A 13,223-nucleotide genomic window follows, 5' to 3' on the forward strand; every position below is an offset into this window, starting at 1 on the left:
CCAATTCATGGCCATTTTTACTCCTGCCAATACAACTGTATTTTTGTCTCATGGAACTCCCAAAACTCCAACAGCAGAGTTTCAGAATCAGGAGGAAAAGGTCTCCTTAAATTCCTCCCTCTGCCAAAACCTGCAGCACAGAACACAGACAGCTGTTTGGGTTTAAGTTCAATAATAAAGAAATAATAGGCAAATAGGAAATAAATAATAGGAAATAAACCAGAATTAACTCTGCATGGGGAGAAGGCTAATTGTGTGGAGGAGTTCAGCAGCTCTGGAGACCAGCTACCAAGTGCAGCTGGAGCTGCTGTCACACACCTCACTGGAGCCACACAGAAACAGAACTGACAAAACCTCTCATTCAAGGCACCAACTCAGATTTAGGGAGCTACTGAACTGATCAGCAGTGTATTGAGGGGAGAGAGAGAAAAGGGACAGGAAGGATTGCAAATCCTGAAATACAGAAATATTTCAGGACATAAGAGGTAAATAACTACAAGGGTGGCTCTTCTGTGCTCAGAAAACACCAAAGAATAAGTCATGTAAGAAGGAAATCTAATTTTCACAGCACCTGTTAGTGAACACTAACCTTTAGTATGAAATCAAGATCTGCAAAGGAAGTGTCTTAACGAGATACTCTCTGGAAAAGGAAGATAAATTTTTCATATTGCATTGATAAACCTGGAAATGTTCTTTCTGTGGTGATAATTTGAACCACAATGAGTTGCTCTCGAGAGCTAAAGTCTGAATTTACACTGCAGGTCTTGTAGTTTGTGTGCAGGGCACAGTCCTCCATCCCAGCAGCCACAAGTGTCATTTTTTAGTGCTGTCCTTTGTTTTCTTTTTTTTTGCAACTCTGCAGTTTGTGCTTTTCCCCCAACCAGGAAGAAATAGTGCATCCAGCAACCCCCATTTCATCAAAGGAAATTGTTGAAAGTCATTTAAGGAGACCTTTTCCTCCTGATTCTGAAACTCTGCTATTGGAGTTTTGGGAGTTTCATGAGACAAAAATACAGTTGTATTGGCAGGAGTAAAAATGGCCATGAATTGGATTTGCTGTCCAGCTGGTGACTGGGTCTAAAATGCCAGTTTAGGAACTTTAGAATTCCTCTGAGCCTTTTCTTTCTCTTCTTTTGTTCTACAGTCTGGAAATGGGTGGGGGATCAAGTCTAGGAGCAGGCAATTCTCCAGACAGAGTCTGAAATGGTTCCAGTTCAGAAAAATAGAAACATTTTAAGGAATAATGTCATTTAAGGAGTGAGTCTTCAGCAGACTGTACCATTATTTCATGGACTGCACAAGTGATTCCCAATCTCCCGAGGGCTGGACATGGCCAAGATCACAAACCTTTGAAAAGGACAGGAGAGAGGAAAACAGCAGGGCTGAGAGTCTAAAATAAATCATACTTGGCATTTCAGAGTCTACAGGAAAGGAGACTCTACTGACAAGAACTGTAAGAGGAAAAACTCTGCAGAATAAGTAGGAGAAATCTGCATCCCTGCATCACCAGAAACTCCAGAATCTGACAAAACATCTCTTTCAGCTCACTTAAACTCTTCCACTTCCATTGTATCCCACTGTGTGATGGAAAAAAAAAAAAAACAAAGTCATGAGAATCTAACCTGGTTTATAATGCAGAGGCCTTTAAAACCTTGGTTTTCTTTATTCCTTTGCTCATGCAAGAAAAGAGCAACTCCAAACTTGCCAATCTGTTCCTATTTTTTAAGCAAAAGAGAACCTAAAACTAAAAAGTAGGAAGGCTTTTCAAATCCTACAGGATATTTGACATTGCCTTATAATCAGAAACAGACTTAATGACTAAAATCAGAATATAGGTCCATAACTACTGGGACTAAAAGTGGAAAGAACTAATTCCAGCAATGTGGATGAAATCTCTGGAAATTCCTCATTGCAGATTCACTTCACTCCTGCACAGATGAATAAGCACCAGAAATAGTTTTAAAGCTGCATCTGCTGTTGAATGATAACATTTTGGAGACCTGGTCCTAACTCCTGCTGAAAATAAACAGTTGGAGATCTCTGAAGGACAGTGGAATTGTAGTTTAGGCTATGGCTGACTCATAAATTGTCACACAAGCGAAGAGCAAATATAAATCACATTTTTCTTTCTTTCTTCCCCATCATCCCTTGTCAGCCACTGCCAAATAAAAATTTCCACACAAGTTACTGCAGGTTTGGACACAGAAATGCTGGTTGGTCACTTCATGGCCCACTATGACTGTGTTACAATGCAAGGGTGCCAAATAAACCCCCAAAAAAGGCTTGGAAGTATTTTACACAATTATGAGAAGATAAATGACCTTGGTGCAGAGGGATTAATCCCTGCCCACCTCAAAGCAGTGAGGTTGTGAGTGCACAGTGTGTACATGGGCCAGGGGCTTTGGGGACACCCCAAACCAAGGCCAGCAGAAAGCCAGAACACCCTAAAAGTTGCCTCAGCTTGTGTGAAGAAAGATATGATTTGTTTGCAATTAAAAAAAAAATCTGGCTTGAATAATAAGGAGGGAAAGTTTTATTTCTGTTCAGAAAGTATAAAGAAAAAAAAATCAAGAAGAGGATAAAAATCAAAGTTACCAGACAATAGAGGAGAAAATGATGTCACCATTCCAACAGAGCTGACAGTAACAGGAATCCAGTCTGGCAGGTGAGTGTGCCCTTCCCAAAGTGTGAAATGAATCCTGCACGTGGAACCATTGCTAAGCACATCATGATGGAAACTGGGAGTCTGGGAAAGGGGGGATCAGTGCAGTGCACACTGGGGTGAGGAATGATCCCAGCAGAGTGACCTTGAACGAGGGATGGGTGGGGACAGCAGGGGGGCACAGGGGGCACCAGGGACACAGTGGGAGCAGGACAGCACAGCCACACTGTCCCTTGCACCTGGCACCCCCAAAATGCAGCCTGGCTGTGGTTCTGAGGAATAAAAGTAAGAAGTATTTACCTGCCTTAGGGGGTACCTATTTACCCACTATCACAGGTAAACATTTTTGCTTTTTTTGCTATTTAAGCTATTTTTGTTGATTTGAGAGGAGCAATGGAGACCAAGGAAAGCAGCAGCAGCACAGAGAAGAAGAGCAGCTGGGTTTGTCAGAGCCTGGGCTGTGGCTCTGCATCCCAGACAGTGCCAGGGACCCAGCAGGGGAGGTCCTGGGGGCAGAGGAGAGCAGGTGATGCATCAGTCCCTCCTCACAGCTGGAGCAGGGACAAACTTGGCAAGCAGAACAGGAATTTTCCTGCAGTGAGACCCTTTGGTCAGAAAAAAGTGCACTTCATCAAACTGGACTTTGTTTTGTTGCTATAAATTGCTCCAGGAGCTCTGCAGCCCAAGAGCACTCCAGGGCCTGGGGCTCACCCAGGAGGGGGAACACTGGACAGGGCTGAGGAGGGACTCTGGCCTCCCAGCCCATCCCAAATTCCCTGTCCCTGCCCTGCTCACCTCCTGGCTCTTCCCCACTGGAGCTGCTCCACCCTGCAGCAGTGACTGCATTTGATGGAATTAAACCCAGTGCTGCCACATCCTGGGTGAAACCCTGACCTGTGGGGCACCCACCTCAGCTTTGCATCCACCAGATTAAAGCTGCTTTACAATAAAGAATAAGTGATCTATATTGGGTCAAACAACTCAAATCTGAAGTAATCAGATGGTTAAAATGATCTTCCTACTGTTTCAAATATTTTAGATACTTCTACCTGTCACTCACTTACTGCCAGTCTGGTTTAGATTTCCTCTTACTTATGGTTTACATGGGGTGTTTCAGGGTTAAAGCACAGTAAACATCCCTTAAAGTAGCTATTCATAAAGAGATGAAATTTATTGAGACAGGTTTTTCCTTCTCATCAAGAACTCCATACCTACAGAATTATAATAAATGCTATAATAATTTTAAAAACTCCTAACATTTAGTTTTTCCCTTTTGCTTTAAATGCAGTCTCCCAGTAAGAACATTCACCTTCACCTCTTTTAATAAATGCAAATCTCCAGCACTTCTGATCAAAGAAAGTTGGATAGATTCTTATATATTAACATACAGTAAAAAAATAAAAAAAGTAGCAGAGAAGGTGTAATTTAAAATCAAGGAACTTTCCACAGGTTAATGAAAGATTCAAAATCTTTAGTTTGTCCTTCTAAACAAAGGAAACACAATCAGTGTTATATAGCTACATATACTTGTATATAATTATATTTTTTTCTATTATATTCTCACCAGAGAGAGCTTAAGCTGACCTTGAGTTGAAAGGGCGTTCAGGCAGATTTTCCTGCATATTAGGGCTGGTAGGAATTTCTCATTTTAGATATGAAAGTTTTTCTTTTTGAAAAGAGTGTTCTGAATAATTTTTGAGAGAGATCTCAGCCAATGCCAGTAGAAGCATCCCTATGCTGAAACATTTGAGAAATTATATTCTACAGCTCCAAAGCAGCAAAAGGGAGTAAAACCTCCCCTTTTCTCTGCTACTTTACTGAAAATGGCTTTGGAAAAAAAGCAGCAACAATGTGGGTGTTCTTTGGGAATGTGGTTCTTAAGTACCTTGAACAAAAAAGAAAACCCAAGAAAATAAACTCAGCCAAGCACAATGTAAGGCACCAAGAAAGACTAAAATTGTCAAAGTCTTGGGTCACTAGGGAAGCTAATGGAGGAAAAAAGAGGTGTAGGGGAAGGGTCTTGTATTTCTCACCCAAATAATCTGGTTTTCAATGGAAAGATAACACAGAACTATGGAGATCCCTGAGAATTTTTAGGTGACAGAAGTAAGCACACACTTCTGTTTCACCTGCTAGCACAATCTGATCAAAGAGTTTTCCTTCTTTACCCTCTGTCTGCACAGCAGGGTTATTGTGTCACTGGTTTGATATTATTCTCTTCCAGGCTGAACTGTCTTCCCTTTTTCTCCAGTTTTACCCCAGGACCTGGAAATTATTTTTATCTTTATTTCCTTTGTTTTTTTACCTGGCTGCTTACACATAAAGAAGAATCACCTCTAGCCTGAAACCAGCAGTATGTGAGATATTTAAGGAGTTGAAAGGAACTTGCTTGAGGCTTGGAACATCAGCACCAATGGTTTAAAAGGGAATGAGCCCTTATCACAGATTTTTTCCTGAAGAGATGGGTGATAAACTTAGGTTGGTTTTCTTTCTTTTTTTTTTTTTTTTTTGGCAGAGGTATTGCCCAAAGCAAAGTGTGGGGGAGAATGAATTTTGTTTGCTTTTCAGACAGATGATATTGTTCCTGCTCATATTCTGTGCACTTATTTCAGCATTCTGGTGGGTGAAATACCAAAAGCCACAAAATTTATACCTTCTTCAAAAGTGCAGTGCCAAACACACTTGTGCTCAGAGAGCTGTGCTGCCTGGAGACAGTTTAATGGCAGAAACATCCCCAAACAGAGCACCTCAAACAGCCCCTGCACATCCCTGTCCCAGTGAAACCCTCCAGCACAGCTGCATTCACAGCAGTGGAACACTCTTTTTCATCCTGTTGAATTTCAGAGCAAGCTTAAGGAGGAATTGATGGGATTTGGATGTGCTTTTCCCATTCTGTAAACTGAACAGAAACTGAGGTTTGTAAAAGCTCTGTTCAGCTGCAGCAGTGCTGGAACTGGAGGCAGCACAGAGAGCTGGCCCTGTGCTCTGGAAATACTCTGCTCTAAATTAAGCTTTATTCATGGAGATTAATCAGAAATGCCACAGAGTTTGAAGGGCAAGAAAAGGAAAAATAATGGTGTTCACTAGGAAACAAACTGGAACATCCAAAAGAATGGAGATGGTGAGTAAAGGCAAAAAGCAAAGCATGGAAGCAAACCCTCAGGCCAAGCACTCTGCTCTCACAAACATGAAAGGGCCTTAAAACAGCATCCAGTGCACTGAAGGGGACAGTGAGCAGCACTTATGGGAATCCCAGGGATTTCTCTTTCCTCATCCTTTCAGCTGAAGACACCTCATAATTCAGAGCAGTTCATGGGATGACTCCTCATTACAAAAAAAAAGAAAAAAGAAAAAAGAAAAAAAAGTAAAGTAAAGCTGGCAGATCTTCTGTAGTCAAAGAACCTGAGCAGTGCCCTTTAGCTGGAGCAGCTGCAGGTGCAGAAACAGCCAAGGCACGAGGCAAACCCTGAGGGATTTCAGAGCTGCTGATTAGAGAGGACAGGGAGCTCTGCTCCCATTCCAGGCTCTGTTTCCCCATGAGAGGCAGAGATGCTGTGGCTGAGCTGTGCCTGTCAGCCTGGGGAGGATGACACCATGAGTAGCACTGCAGGACAGCATCAAACCACCAGGATTTATCAAAACTGATGAGGAAATAAATTGTAAATAACCTCCAACCAGCTCTATTAAATGTAGAAAGTTTCACTGGATACAGTCATCAACACTGGGCTGGAGACACCAAATGAGGGCAAAGAGATAATTACATAATGCAGGAAGAGGCTTGCAGCATCTTTTAATGAATGTACAGTTCTCCTCAGAGGACTTGCTGCTTATTTATACCCTGCTATAAGTGACCATGTGATTAATTCAGCTGCCAGCTTGATCAAACTGACTCTCCAAATTGTTTATATACCAGCATTCCATGATAGGAAATAATAGGATTAGCAAAGCAGCATTTTCAGCTCTTGAGATTTTATCACAGGTCACACTATATAAAGGATTTCTTTCAGAACCCAAGGCACTTGATCAGCTTTCATTAGCAACTTACAGCCTGAAGGACCAGGAGCAGGACTTGCAAAATGTGCACTCTTATGGCTCAAAATAACAAACCCACTAAAAAAAAAAAAAAAAAAAAATAAAAAATTAGATATTCTACATGGCTTTGAAATGCAAATATCAGGGTTTGAGGATGCAATGCTAGAACTGGAAATGGGGGTGGGCAATAATGTTATCTCACATCCTGCAGCAAACACTGTGGTTGCAGAGCTGGGGATTGCTCAGGACTGTGCTCCCAAGCCCAGGACAGCTCTGCACTCTGACATCTCCTCGTGGGTGGAACATTCCCACCCATCCAGCTGCTGGCAGCAGGAATTCAGCAGAACGGGCTCAGATCTGTCTGCAGTGACTTTCTGGGGCTCTCCATGACAGCTCAGGAGCCTGGGCAAACTCTCCTGCAGTTCTTTGCACAGCAAACAGCTGGGCACATCTGCAGGGGTGGGCCCACAGTCAGTGTGGGGCAGCAGCAAAGGGACTGGAGCTGCTCTCCCTGGGGAAAAGTAATTCATCAGTAGTTCATAAACCAGAGCTGACTGCTTTATTTCAAAACCCAGGAAGCCAGAGCTTTGTAAAGGACATTATAAAAATAACCATTTTATCAGTTATGGACAGTGAGTGAAATTCCACAGGGAGTTCCCATGGCAAACTTGTCCCCTGGGCTTTCCCAATGCAGTCTTTGACATCAGACACTAATTAATATCTAATTGATCTCACCAAGAACAGCTGCTCAGTGTGGCCATAAAGTTCAATGCCCTGCTTTCTACATTTCCAGCTTTTCAAGTAGAAAATAGCAGGGTTTAGTGTCTTAGGTTGGAAATGCAAGATGTGCTGGGGGTGTGTGTTCTATTTCCATCTGTCAGAGGTGGGGCAGGTATCTTCTGTTCATGGGGCAGTTCTCTTTATCTCCTCCACAAACCCATCCTCCCTCCAGCAGATCTCTGCTGTCCATGGCCAGTGAGTGTCCCTGCAGGGCTGATCAAATTCCATCATCCCGTGGGGAGATGCTCTGCCCAGGGGAGGAGCCAAGCATTCCTGCCTGGATACAATCTGAGGGTTGGAAGCATTCCTGCCTGGATACAATCTGAGGGTTGGAAGCATTCCTGCCTGGATACAATCTGAGGGTTGGAAGCATTCCTGCCTGGATACAATCTGAGATTTTGGGACACCCCAGCAGCCTTTGCCCCCTGCATTCCCAGAGGAGCAGCTTTCTCCTGCCCTGCATTCCCAGAGGGAGAGCAGGCCCATCTCCAGCAGCCCTGGAGCTGCAGAGGAAAACTCTCCCCTTGTGCAGGATCCTGCTGCAGCAGAGCCACAGCTGGCACTGCAGGAGGGCTGAGCCACCATGGGATGGGGCTGTGCCCCCACCCTGACACACAGGGGACAGGCACTGCTCTGACCCTGGCAGGGTTGGTTTGTATCACTGCATTTTAGTTTAATTTTCCTAGTGAAGAACTGTCATTCCTACTCCCATATCTTTGCCTGAGAGCCCCTTAATTTCAAAATTATAACAATTTGAAGGGAGGGGTTTTACATTTTCCATTTCAGGGGAGGCTCCTGCCTTCCTCAGCACACACTTGTCTTTCCAAACCAGGACAGCTTAGGTGATGATTTAGCTGATTTTTTTTGTCAGCACTCTCCTTAACAAGGAGCACACCACAACACTCAGAGCGCTGAACAATCTCATGCATTTCCCAGCCCTACTCCAGCTGTTATGCAATAAATTGGTAAAGATGCTTAAACACCTTTAGCAGGCTTGCCTGCAGAGTTAGCAGAGCATGGGAATAAGGTACGTTCATGAGTAGCTCTTTGTCACACTGGAAATTCAGCAACCAATGTCCCATACAGCTGGAACAAAGCAGTGAAATCATCTGGAACACAGGACACCACATGCAACCATTTATTCCAGGAGAAGAGGGGCTGCTTTGGACTCTCTTTGGTCTGCTCCAAACACTGCACCTCCTAGAAATCGCAATCCCAGGGATTTCTAGAGGGAATATTGCAATTTAATTTAATATAAAGTCATGCATGGAAAATAGAGAGGAGGATATCTGCTCTGACAGCTCAATCATAATCCTAAATAAAACATTCCCATAAATGCAGTGTGGTGTTGTGCCTGCCTGGAACACTGGACTGTATTTTTAATGACAGTGACTGTGCATAAAGAGCAAGAAAAAGACCTGTTTTAATTAGAGCCAAGCAAGCAAGGCAGAGAGGGGCACAGAGCCTCCAGTTTGTCCAGCCCAGGGTTGTGTAAATTCAAATTGACCATGGATATTTTCATTAACAGGCTCAAAACCCCCCAAGTTCCACAAAACACAAGCATGTGCTTTTAGCCCTCTGATGTAGACAGATCACTTAATACACACATTTTGTACCTCAGATTTATTTGTATCTTGGAGACAATGGAAAACAATATCCTAAAAACGACACAATATTTTGTTCTTTCAGGCAATTCTTTTGAACTGAGAAATTATAGCTCAAGGGCTGATTGGAGGGGAATGCTCAGCATTTGAGAATAAAATAACTTGGATGACACCTAGTGGGAAAATAAGCAATCACTGGTGAAATTGTGAATGGGAAAAACGGCAATGAGGGAGGTTTTCAATGAGAACAGGCAGGAGGAGAGAGAATTTCTTGATAAAATTGATGGAGTATAATTTAGGAGAAGAATTTCCTAAATGACAAGACTTTATCTGCCTGTGGAATAATCTGAGGAAATGGGATTTTGGATTTGACAGAGGCAAAACCCCATAGCAAAACCATGATAAATGTGCAGCAGGAAAAAATATGGACAGGAGGAAACTCTGAGCCCTTCTATGTGGAAGTACCCAGAAGGCTTTGACAGCCAGTTCTACAGAGTGAAGTAGCTAAGAGGAGAATTTTGGCCTTCAGGCAATAATAGCTCCTGACTGAAGAGAAAACAGTTTTTCTTTAATTCATTTCTGCCAGCAATATTCCTTGACGTGAGGATGAATTTTGTGATTGATTTTTTTTTATCCTTCTTCTTGCTTATTTGTAGAATTCATTAATTACCAGTGACTCACATTCAATTACAAAGATCTATTTTGATTAATCCACTCTCACCAACCTCTTTGAAAATGCAGAAGAACAGAATTAATCAAGGTGAGAGATTTTAAATGAGAAGCTGTGCACTGGCACTGTGAGGTGGGCAGTTTTTTCAGCACTGGGAATGGAAACAGTGCTTGAGAAAACTTCTGCCTTTCTTGGTCAAGAACAGGTCACTGTCAGCAATAAATGCCTGGAACTCCTTGAAAGGGACTAGAAAAGATAATGGCATCTTCTGGCTGAGTTTGCTCTCAGCAGGTCACACGTTTGATCTGCTCATTTATCTCCAGCTTGCAGCTTTTATTCTGAACCAGGAGGAGAGCAGTAATCTCCCTCAGCCCTTTTCCTCCCTGAATGATCACACACAGCCCCCACAGAACTCACTGGAGGAGTCAAGGCCTCCAGAGAAAGCTGATCCAGAGAAAAGGGCTTTCAGGGGAGAGGTGAGGAGAGAGGGCTGTTTGGGACATGAGGGTGTCCAGAAATCCCTCTCCACTGAGAGGAGACACAGCCTCTCTCATTCACAAAAACTTCACGTGGATTCTCTCTGTGGAAAAAAAATTACTTTCATACCCTAACAAGATTATAGCAGATTATAACTATTTTTTTTTTCAAATTGGCTCTTAATAAATCCTCTTAAAAGAAGAATCCTCATTTGGCCTACAAAGAGCTACAGCCCTAAAATCAGAAATGTAAATGTCTGGTGCTTCTGGCAGCCACTCCCTGCACACCCTGAGCTCCACAGGGAGCTGGGGCACTGGCCAGGGCACAGGGCTGGGGACTCAGCAGGAGCAGCTGGGCACATCTGGGCACCTCTGCCACCCCCAGGAAACCTGGAGGAGCACAGGGCTAACTCTGAGGACAGCACAGAATGGCAGTGTGGATTCCAGGGGATTCCAGATGTCAGTGCAGAAGGACACAGCATTTGATTTCAGTGTGTGGCAGGAAGGTTTGGATTCCGTGGCAGCACTCCTGAAGGCACAGAGGCACAGACTGTGCGGGCACAGGGCACACAGACATTTATGGATGTGCTCCCCAAAGGCAGGGGAAGCACCCCGAGGATGGGAGCACCACGAGCAGTGCACTCACAGCCATCCACACCTGACAGGAGTGATGGGCTGCTCACCTCAGCACGGAGGAATCATCTCTCAATCTCATAGAAAAGATCCAAATCCTAACGGGCTTTGAAGTATTTTTGTCTTTCCCCCCTGGCACTGTCTGAATTGCCTTTTCAAATGCTAAAGAGCAGATACACAGTAAAGCATTTTCTTAAGGAAGCTCCTAACAAAGTTCCAGCTCCTGGTGACTCATTACACCTAATGAAGAAAAGTTCTTTAAAAATAAGTGAAAATTAGGCAACAAGAATTGCTGTCAGGATAATTTATACACCAGAAATTTCCTTTCCTCCCAGGAACAGCCAGTTATAAAGGAAGGACAGCTCAAAACCACAGCTCTGCTGCACATCTGCAACATGAAAACCTCATCTGGGCTTCGTTTCCAAAAGCAGAACAGAGCTCCAAGCCTGCCCCCAAACCAGCACTACCCAAAACTGGCCTGAATGGAACATCAGACCCACAACCAGCTGGGTTTCCAAATGCCAGCTGCCATCAGAATTCTTGTGTGCTCATGGCTGGTAACTAAAGCAAAGGAAAACTTACATCCAAAACTTTGCACACCCAACCAAATTGAAAAGTAAATCCTATTTTTGCTTTCCCTTCAGACAGACATGGCATTCTGTGTTCAGATGAACAGATACATGTGCATTACAAACTTGTTTGACCCTAATTTACTGGCTTTGCAGCCAAATACACACAGATATTTCAGAAACCTTCCTTTCACCAGTTGTAGTTATTGTTTTTGAACACGGGTGACCCAAATTAAATACTATATTTTGGGTGACTTCAACACAATTTCATCTCTTTCAATTCAATGTCATTCATATTTCCTTTCTCTGTTCCTGTCTTTCTCTGTCCCTTAATGATGTCACCTGCCTATCGTGGTCATTTTGATGTTATGGTGCGCTTTTAAAAGTTTTATTAAATGGTCAAAAGGCAGATATTAAACAAACCTGGCTGACTAATACAGAAAAACTCCATTTCATAGGCTAACTTCATCTCCCTCATTGCTGGAGCTTGCATGTCTCAGCAGCTCAGGCCCAAACTAACTTTTATACCTGGAGATTTTCTGGAGATTAAAAAACCCCACAAATTTCAGATGAGTTTTTCCAGAACCTATCAGATGCAACAGGAAAAATACATTAGGAACAAAACAAAAACCCCAAAGCCTTTCCTCTTGCCTGCAGCAAGCACAAGACCCACCCCAAGCACTTCATGCCATGGCACAACCATAAATAGCAGCTCTGGGCTGCTGCCCCATCCTGCAGAGGAAAAGGCTCCCCTGCCACACTTCCCTGGGGACTCTGAGCACTCAGCCTGCCCTGCCAGCCCCACTGCAGGCACAGGGAGAGGGATCAGCAGGGGCCAGACAGGGTAAGTGCCAGCCAGCACCTCCCCAGCTCTCCCTTCTGCATTTCTGCCCCAGTTCTGGTTTCTGTTTGAGTTTGGGTTTCTTGCCGCTTCTATATTTAATCAGAAGAGATCATCTTTTCCATAAAGAACACTTAACTTCTTTTAGACAGCTGTCATAATCTGTCCTTCTAAGATGTTTACTTTGGGAAAAAGAGCTCTGGTAGATTTCTTGAAAAATCACAGATGAGTATCTGGGTTCAGAGCAAAGATACTCAGAATACCCAGTCCTGGATTTCAGTTTATCTTAATGGCTGCAATGGGCTTTAAGGATGAACAAAAAAAAAAAAAAAAAGTGTATGTGCCAATGTCAAAAATTGGTTAGCAAAAAAAATTGGGGGTGGGGGAGGTGGGTGGAAGCACAATACAGAAGGTAAATTATGACTGTCAAGAGCAGAGTTAAGTTTGGGCAGTTCTAGAGGAACATGTGGAAAAGAAAATAAGCCACAGGTGGCACAGGACACAAAGAAGAACCACAGGGTATTTGTCAACTCACTGATGAATACATAGGAGATGGGTAAGGTGAGTATTTCAGCTGCAGAAAGAAAGAAGATTTTTAGACATTTAAAATTATTTAGTCCCTTAAGTTTCATTTTGAAAACTGGTTTAAACACACAATTTTAACTCTAGATCTATGACGATATGGAAGCAGAATAGAAACCTTTGCCTAAAACTAAACTGGTTTTTCCCATCATCTCTTGGTGACATTCTGCCCCAGAATTTTGATCAATAATATTTTTTGTACAATTATGAAAGGAAAACAGTGAACCAGAGAGGAAAGGGAAGAACTGTGCTCTGTCTTCAACGTCTATGCTGAAGGTGGGGAGAGTGGTTCTGTGGGACATACAGAAAGCTAAAATTTTGTCATAGTTGAGACAGAGACAATACAAAGCAACACACTGCGTTTCCAGAAGGCT

Source organism: Fringilla coelebs (genome assembly GCF_963513975.1).
Source record: "Fringilla coelebs genome assembly, chromosome: 13".
Lineage (NCBI taxonomy): Eukaryota > Metazoa > Chordata > Aves > Passeriformes > Fringillidae > Fringilla > Fringilla coelebs.